Raw genomic sequence first — 8,639 nt, 5'->3', positions numbered from 1 at the left:
TTGATGCGGAAGAGGCTGGAGCGGGTGGGCAGTGACAGACGGTGACCTTTGAGGCTGATTCTGGAGAGGCCCCACCATCTGCTGGGCCTCTTGTGTCTTCCTGCAGAGTGTTGAGACTGAGTAGCCAACTTAACCTTTGAATAATGAGAGTTTTCTTCCTGTCACAACAGTGGGACATGGGAATAAGGAGTGGGATAGGGTGGAGGGAGGGCAGGAAAGGGTGGGCAGGAGGGAGAATGGAGGGAATGCCAGCCAATGGGTAGGTAGGCAGGTGCCTCAGCTTTTCAAGAGAAGCCAGCCAGGGATGCTGGTAATGGATGTTAGCCTGTACACCACACCCATCCCGGCTGTGTGAGTTCTCTTGTCCCATGTGGGGCTGTAAGTGCTGTAAAGGTTTGTGGCTGCCTGGTGCTTGTCTTGTCTACCCTTCAGCGCGCCTAGCCTAGGGCTCCTGGGGAAACTTCGTGGCTTAGCTAACACCAGATATTCTGTTGAGGATACGGGTTTTGTGTCTTTAAAGTATTTTCACTGCACAACTAAGAAAATCTTTTGAGACTCTCCCATAGCCTGCCCCTCTTCCTTGAAGACAGCTCTGTCCTCCTGGCGCCCAGGCCAAAATACTTGGCAGCATTTTGGCCACCAGCTCATCCCCCTGTTTAAACTTTTCGTTGATTTCTCATTGCCCTTAGATCTAAATGCAAACTCCCAAACTCGTTGCCTGTCTGAGAGGCCCCGTGCTTCCTGGAGACCCTGACCATATCCTTCGTTTCTCCTGGGTGCACGTCATACCAGTCATGCAGTTTTCTTTGTGTCACTTGAAGACACCATGCTGTTTTCCTGCTCTGGGCCTCTGGACCTGCTGTTTCCTTTGTCCAGAATGTTCTCCTCTCACTCTTTGAGGCTGGATCCTTTTTATACTACCTTAAGCTTAAATGGACTCTCTTCAGAGAAGCCCTCCCCTCCCCTCCCCTGCCCAGTTTGTGGTCATGTCCACGTTTATTTTCCTATTTACAGTTGGCTTTTCCTCCAGCCTGCTGCCCATCTTCGTATGGCCCATGAGCTAAGAATGGTCTTTGTGTTTTAAATAGTTGGAAATAAAAAGCATCATGATATGTCATGACACAGGAAAATTCATGAAATTCAAATTTCAGTGTCTGTAATGTTTTATGGAAGCACAGCAATGCCCACTGATGTACATATCATCTATGGCTGCTCTTGAGCTGCGACCTCAACATGGAGTGGATGAGACAGAGACCGGGAGCTGACCCCTGCTAGACTCTAAACTGCACCTTGAGGACCCCCAGCTTGTGCCAGGCCCGTGGTAGGCCCTCAGGAAATCTTGGCCCAATGGACTCACAGGGAGTGAGGCATCTATAGCCTGCATGTTCCTCAAAACTCTGTGGCAACAGCAGGTAGCCGTGGTCTGCAGAGCTCTGCATCAGCTCCAGGCCGTCGGGGCGAGTGCAGCAGGGCCCACTTCACCATTGGGTCAAGCCAGTGCCCACTAGTGCCAACCTCTCTGGTGATCCCTGGGCCACCTGGATGTGTTTCCTCCCCACAAACACTTCCAGCTCCTCACTGACTTATGGATTCCTTTCATCTAAAGCTTTGTTCTCTGTTAAATGGTATCCTCATGTACCATTGTAGGCTGTTATTAGAGATTCATCCCAAGAGGGCTTGCTCAATAAATATTCAGGGATGGATGAGAGACCTTCCCGGTCAGATGCCTGAGGTGGAATAATTATATTTACATAGCACATATCCCGTGTCAGGATCTGCTTCGATCATCACAGCAAGCCCTAGAGGTGGGTCTACAATTATTATTCTCATTTTATGTGTGGAGAACTGAGGCACAGAGAAGATAAGCAACTTGCCCAAGGTCACACAGCTAGTAAGTAGTAGAGACAGGATATGAACCCAGGCTCTTTGGTCCTGAATCTGCTTTTTTCACCACTCTGCTCTCTTATCTCTTGGCCATCAGATAGACAGGCTCGAGTTTGAGATCTTGTCTAATACTTATTGTGTGGCCTTTCTTTTTCTTTTTCTTTTTTTTTATGCCTACAGCACCTGGTTTTCCTAGGTGGTCTCCCATCCAAGTACTAACCAGGCCTGACCCTGCTTAGCTTCCGAGATCTGACAAGATTGGGCACATTCAGGGTGGCATGGCCATACTGTGTGGCCTTTCTAAGCATCTGTTTGCTCATCCGTAAAATGAATGTGATTACACTCATTTGGCACAAGTGATAATGTGTGCAAAGCCTAGTGGGTGCTTAGGGGACGCTGATGTTACTAGAACAGGTGTGATAGACATTCGAGTGTTGCAGAGTGCCGGGCAACTGAGGGATGGGAAGGTGTGGAAGAGATGTCGGAAGTGGGTCTCGCTGAGTGTGACTGTCAGGGGCTGTTCTTCTGACAATGTGAGGACCATACAGCCCTCCCTCTGCTTTTACAGTGTCTCTCTTTCCTCTAAGCTCAGGTGTCCCTTTGTAGCAGGAGTCTGGGACGTGGACATCAAGACCCTGGGTCAGGCCTGAGCCCAAACAGAGAGAGGAGAGGAAGGTGGGAGGAGGAGAAATGTGGCACTGGGGGGCAGCTCCAGGCAATGCTGGAGCCCTCTCACTCTTCCCTGTCAGTTCTCCCTGTGCTCTTGGCAGGTCCCGTCCCTGTGGATGGGGCCACTGGGGTAGAATTGACGTCGCTCCAGTGGTTCTCAAGAGTGGGGCTAATCACAACCTCCTGGGGATCATATGACTCTTGGCCCTCCGGCGGGGGATGAGACCTGGGGCCTAGGTCTGTATTTGGACACTTGCTGGGAGGCTCAGCTGGCTGCTGGACCAGATGCTCTGAGTCCTCTTTGCTATGCTGGTATTCCCATCCCACCTGGTTTCTCCAGGGAGTGCCCCCACCCACCCTGCAGTTCGCTCAAGCCCATTTCCTCTGAGGTGCCCCATGGGTTGGCAGAACCTCTCTGAATACAAGAGGTATGGGAGTGGAAGCAGGAGGTTCAGCTCTGGTGACAGCAAACAGGCTCATTATTTTGGAATCAAAAGAAGGGTGTAGCAACCTTTGGGGGCCTCTGGGGAGAATTCCTGGAGATGCCCTGGAGAGAGGCCTGGTGGGCTCTTAGAGACCAGGTTGGACCTGGGTGAGGTGTGTGACGTTGTGGAGGGGCTGAGGTGGGACTGAGCCTGGGGAGGCTCAAGTTTATAATGGCTGGCTTCTGGTTCTCCCTCTCCCATCTGGACCTTGGTTTGCCCATCTGTAAAAATCCCTTCACTCACCCACCCAATCTGAACTGAACATCCCTGAGCCTTGCTCTGCTAGAGCAGTGGTTCTCTATCTGGCTGCACATTGGAATCACCTGGGGAAGTTTTAAAACTCCTGGTACCCGAGCCCCATCCCAAGAATTCAGATTTATTTGGTTTGAGATGGGGCCTGGGCTCCCCAGGTGATACCCATGTGCAAACCAGATGGAGAAGCACTGCTCTAAGCAACTTTGTAAAGCTAGAAACAAAACGGACGGAGGCCTTGCCCTGGTGGGGTTCCATGTTTGAAGAGGAAGGCAAGCAATGAACAGGTAAAACATATAAACATATAATGTCAAAGGGGAGAAGTTTCTTGCAGAACAAAGCAGGAAAGTAACTAGAGAGCCATGGGGAGCAGGGGTGTCAATTTAGACGAGATGGTTAATGACGGACTTTTAGAAGAAGGGATGTTTGTGCACAAACCTGAATAGAGTGAAGTGGGCTGCCCTGTGGATATCTGGAGGAAGTTTTCTAGATAGAAGGAACAGCAAGTGCAAAGGCCCTGGGGCAGGACTGTACTTAGTTGTTGACTTGACCCAGGAGCTCCGGGAACAGGCAGAGGAGGATCGAGGGGTCCCCAAACCTACATCCTGCTCTTTCTTACTGCAAAGGGTGTTGTGGGAGGAGGGTCACCAGAGTTCTGGTGACCTTGGGCAAGTGACTGAGCCTCTCAGAGCTTCAGTTTCCTCACCTGTAAAATAGGCAAGTGGCCCCTGGACAGTCCTTGTGACGCCACAGAGGTGATGGGGAGGAGATATAAGGGCAGAGCCTGTGTGAGAGGCATGTTCTTTCCCTTGACTCCCATCCTTCTGGCCTCCTCCCACCCAGGTTTTCCATGCCTCTTCCAGCTCCTCCTCCTTTGTTTCCCTGCTGAGGATGAAAAGAGTTGGATTCTGGAGACCTGTGTGAGGCAGGACCAGAAAGGTGGGGTGCCCTGAAGGCAGTAACATGCAGTGTTTAGAGAGTGAGGCCTGGGACCAGATGGCTTCAGTTCATTCCCAGGCTCTGCCATTTATTACCTGGGAGGCACCTCTCTGTGCCTTAATTTTTTCATCTGTAAAATGGAAACACCTGTAGCACACACCTTGTAGGGCGTTGTGAGGATTAAATGAGGAATGCATAGAAAGTGCTCGGGGCAGTGCCAGGCACGATGAGTGTGGGTGTCTGCCGAGTGCTTGCTCACGGTGGGCAGCCCAGGGCACTGGCTGTGGAGACAGCCATGCAGGAGGGAGCTCAGGTCTCAATCCCAGGTCACTTGGTCTCTCTGGACCTTGCTCATCTTATCTGTAAGATGGGCAGAATCACATGTGCCTTTCAGGTGTGGAAGTAGAATGATATTGTGGGGAGCTGGCGTGAGTAGGGCTCAGTGCTGTTAGTCCTCATCTCCTGCCACCAGAACATCCGAGGGGAAGGGGTGTGGTCTGAGCCATGCAGGTGGGGAGCCATGCAATGTGGAGGGCAGGGCGCTGGTGAGTCATCCCTGAGTTCCTCTGAGTGATGGTCCTGGGGTTCTCCTGACCATCACACTGTTAGGTGTGTGTGTGGGGGTGGGCGTGATCTTCTATTGCCCACTTTGGGGAGGGCTGTAGGACCTGTGTTCTGGGCCTGGCTCTGCTGCCAACTCTCTGTGTGACCCTGGCTGGGTCAGCTGTCCTCTTTGTCAAATGAGGGTGTTAGGTTCAATAGGCTCTGACTCCAGTTTTCTACCCAGTAGCCTTTTCTGCAGAAGGAGCCCCTGAACTTACTCTCCAGTGTCAGGTACCAGTGGCTTCTCCAGTCACCTCTATGTTGCACATTCCTTGAGCGTGTGCTGTGCTTTCCAAAACCTGCCTCTGTGCCTGTGCCTGGGCCATGCCCTCCTCCTGGAATGCCTTTCTCGATGTCTGATGAGCAGAGTCAGACTCCTCTTTCAACCCTGACTCAAAATTCAAGACTTCCCTGCCCTCCAAAGGCTGAAATGATCCTAGGGTAAGTAGAGGTCTCTCACGTGGCCCTCTGGGGTCTCTCCAAAGTCCATGATCATGTTTAGGGCAGGATTGGGCTTGACCTCTCGTCATCTCCCCACCACCAGTTTCTGGCCCAAGGACTCACAGACAGACAACAGGGAGCCTGAGGGAGCTATGCCAGCAGCAGGGGTGGGCTCACAGCATCTGAAGGGTTAAACTTACCTACCTCCCCCTGCCCATCCCTGAATGAACTGTGTGCTTTTCAGTTTCCTCCCAATTTATTAAACTAGCATTTTTATGACCCAGACACGTTGGAGATGAAAAGAAGGCAAATTCTACTTTATATTTCGATTGACCTTTACGCCTGCCACTTGCCTGGGGGCCCGGGCTAGGTGAGGGGAGGAGAGGCAGGCTTGGCCTCACTTCTCTGCTTCTTGTTCTTGAGTCTGGGACTGCCACAGAGAGCCATGGCCTGAAGCTATGATGTAAGGAAGGGAGCAGGGACTCTTAGTCTGATGGCCTCTTTCTCTGTATGCGCCCCAGCCACCTGCCTCATTCTGTCTCTGTGGCTAGCTCTGTTTTCCTCTCACGTCCTTTCCCATCTCTTTTCCTCCTGGTCCCTTTCAGACTCTCTGCTCTGTCTGGGACTCTCTCTGGTTGTCGTGGGGCAGCCTCATGGTTAAGGCCAGGAGGTTGGAGCCACTGACAAGCCCACCTGCTCCTGGGTGGTGTCCCAGCCTTGTACCCACTCTGGCCACCCACCTGCCTCATACCTGATTATGGCTGTGGACATTTTAGTACTGAGCACTGCTTGCGGGGCACTGAGCCCACTCAGGCCCCTTCCCCTGACTCAGGGTGACCCCCACATAGCCCTAGAAATTTCTCCTTGAAAGTATGACCTGACTGTGGGCAAGTCTTGCTGCTGCTCCGGGCTCTGCTTTGACTGCCTGGGGATGACAAGGGCTGGCTCTGCAGACTGCCCAGGGCTGTGGGGGACCAGACCTGTCACAGGGGGCATAAACCTGCTTCAGAAAGGACAATCCTGGCTCTGCCACCTGCTGATTCTGTGACCTTGGGCAGGTCACATATCCTCTCTGAGCCTAGTTTGCAGATCTGTAAAATGGGTAGATGGGTAGGGTGGCTGTTAATATTAAATGGGACAAAGTAAAGTGACGAGCACAAAGCCTAGTGCGTAGCAGGTGCTCAAGAAACAGTAGCTGTTGAGGCATGCTCGTGCATGAGGAGGGGGCTGGACTCTTCTCCTTTTTTGCTTCTTTAATTCCCTCATTTGTGAACCTGAGTCCTCCCCAGGCCTCCGTTTCTCCCTGAGGTTCATGGAGAGGTACCCCAGGGTGACCCAGGAGGTGTGAAGCTCTGTCTGTTCCAGCCTTGCCCCTGGCCCAGTGCAGGTGCAGTAGGGTAGAACTAGGCCTTGTGGATGCTGGAGGTCCCTGCCTGCTCCCCAGCTGTCCCTAGGAGATGAGGGGGAGTTTAAAACTCATCACAGCTGAAATATCCTGAAGGGAGGGAGCCTGCTGAGCACCCCCACCGACCCTGTGCAAGAGCAGAGCAGAGCGGGGCCCTAATGGTTCTCTGGTGTTAGTGCTGCAGAGTAAAGAGAGGCAGCTCTTACCTCATTTTCCATCCCCCAGGGCTGTGGTTTAGGAGAAAAGACAGGCAGCATTAACCTCTGTCAAGGCCATGGGCAAGGGGTGTTTGGCTTCCTTCCCTCATGCCCAGAGCTGCTTCCTCCTTCCATGCTCAGATTCTGGAAGCTGCTAGGGAATCTCTTGTGGCCCCTGCCTCAGAGCAGGAAGAGGGCAAAGCTTAACCCTTAGGTGGGAGACTGCCCTCCGGGACATATTGGAGGTTTAGGACTGGGGGCTTGTGTGAGGGGGCGTGCAGGAAGTGGGGTGCACACAACTTTCCCAAATGAGCCTTTTATTTTATTAAAGACGAGTGGCTTCTTCAATGTGGGTCTGACGGGAAGGGGTGTCTCTCATGCAGCATATAGATTTTTATAACAGACTATTTAAAGCTTATGAAAAATTATAAAGAATAATATAAAGTGTCCTGTACTCACCACTAGGCTTTGTCAAATATTGACATTTTGCCTTAATTTTGTGTGAAAATTATTTTAAGAAAGAAAATATTGCAAATGGGAGGCCCCTGCATGAGCCTCTTCATCCTACTCTTTTTTTATTCCCTCAGAGGCAGCCATGCCCTGTTGTTACGGGTGTTTTTAATTGAATTCCTATGCACTTTAAATTCTTTGTATATCTCCACAAATAATACTTAGCTGTGCATGTTGTAAGCTTGATAAAAAAGGGATCATATTGTATATATTCTGTAACTTGCTCAGTGTCACTCTGCTATGCGATCTGCTTTGTTCCTTTCCTTTGCCATGTAGCAGTTCACCCCTCCACGCAGCAGTGCCCTGTGCATTTCCATGTTCATTCTGTTGTGGTCACCTAGACAAGTCCCCTGTTGATCTCTCTGGTTTTACTAACGGTGCTGCGTGACCACCCTTGCCAGTGCCTCCTTGTGCTCTTGGGAGAGTTTCTTGCAGGTCACACCCAGGAGCAGGATTGCAGAGTCGAGGGGGGAATAAACTTCCAGAACTTTTCCAGAGGCTGCCATATTGCTCAGCACTGGTTTACACACCCATCTCCCCAGTGGAACCCTTGGAGGCCTGTTGAAACAGGTTTTGTAGGGGTGCCTGGGCCTAAGCCAGCCCTGCTAGGGAGGCTCTCAGAGTGTGGAGGCTTGTTTCATCAAGCTCCCCAGTGCTTCTTGGACCTACATTTGGAGGTTCCCCTCCCTGCCCTGCCGCACACTCACTGTGACTTCGGGCGAGTTGTTGGATCTCTCTGAGCTAGGGTGTCTTCCTCTGTAAAGTGGGGATGATGATAAAGATGAGGCTTTAGTCAGGGCTTGCATTTACTTCCCCTCTGGTGCAGCTTGGTGCTTTTGGGGCCTGCTGAGTGCTCAGAGTAGCTGCAGCCTGGCTGGGTTCTAGTGTCATTCAGAGGGGGGATATGCTCGGATTCACTGTTTTACCCAACGAACATCACGGACCCCTGCTTTGTGCTGGCTGTGCCATACTTTAGAAGCACGGAGTATGGGCCAAGGATCTCACCGTTTGGGAGCTGAATGGGCAGTAATTTCATGACAGTGAGAAGAGTGCTGTAATGGGGGTGGATGAGATGCCCCAGGAGTGCAGAAGAGGGGCCTCCTAATCAGACTGGGCAGTGGGGGTGAAGGGAAGGATTCTTATAGGAGGACAACTATTTGAGACTCAATGGCCAGTACACACAATTAACTAGGTAGAGGGGCACTTTGGCTGGCAGGGGAGGGCATCCAGGAGGAGGGGATGGTGAGTCCAAAG

At 51.7% G+C, this 8,639-nt stretch overlaps 1 protein-coding gene and 1 pseudogene across 2 annotated transcripts in view; one reads left to right on the top strand and one right to left on the bottom strand.

The window, feature by feature from the left end:
- The window catches only part of GRM4 (glutamate metabotropic receptor 4), a 115,116-nt gene that overhangs the window by 6,143 nt on the left and 100,334 nt on the right, over positions 1-8,639 (top strand). The window lies entirely within an intron of this gene.
- LOC111747515 lies at positions 2,056-2,174 on the bottom strand (annotated as a pseudogene).

This window comes from Pteropus vampyrus, unplaced genomic scaffold, assembly GCF_000151845.1.
Source record: "Pteropus vampyrus isolate Shadow unplaced genomic scaffold, Pvam_2.0 Scaffold225, whole genome shotgun sequence".
In the NCBI taxonomy this organism is placed as follows: Eukaryota; Metazoa; Chordata; class Mammalia; order Chiroptera; family Pteropodidae; genus Pteropus; species Pteropus vampyrus.
The sequence above is the reverse complement of the archived record's forward strand: the minus strand, read 5'-3'. Positions and strand labels throughout refer to the sequence as shown.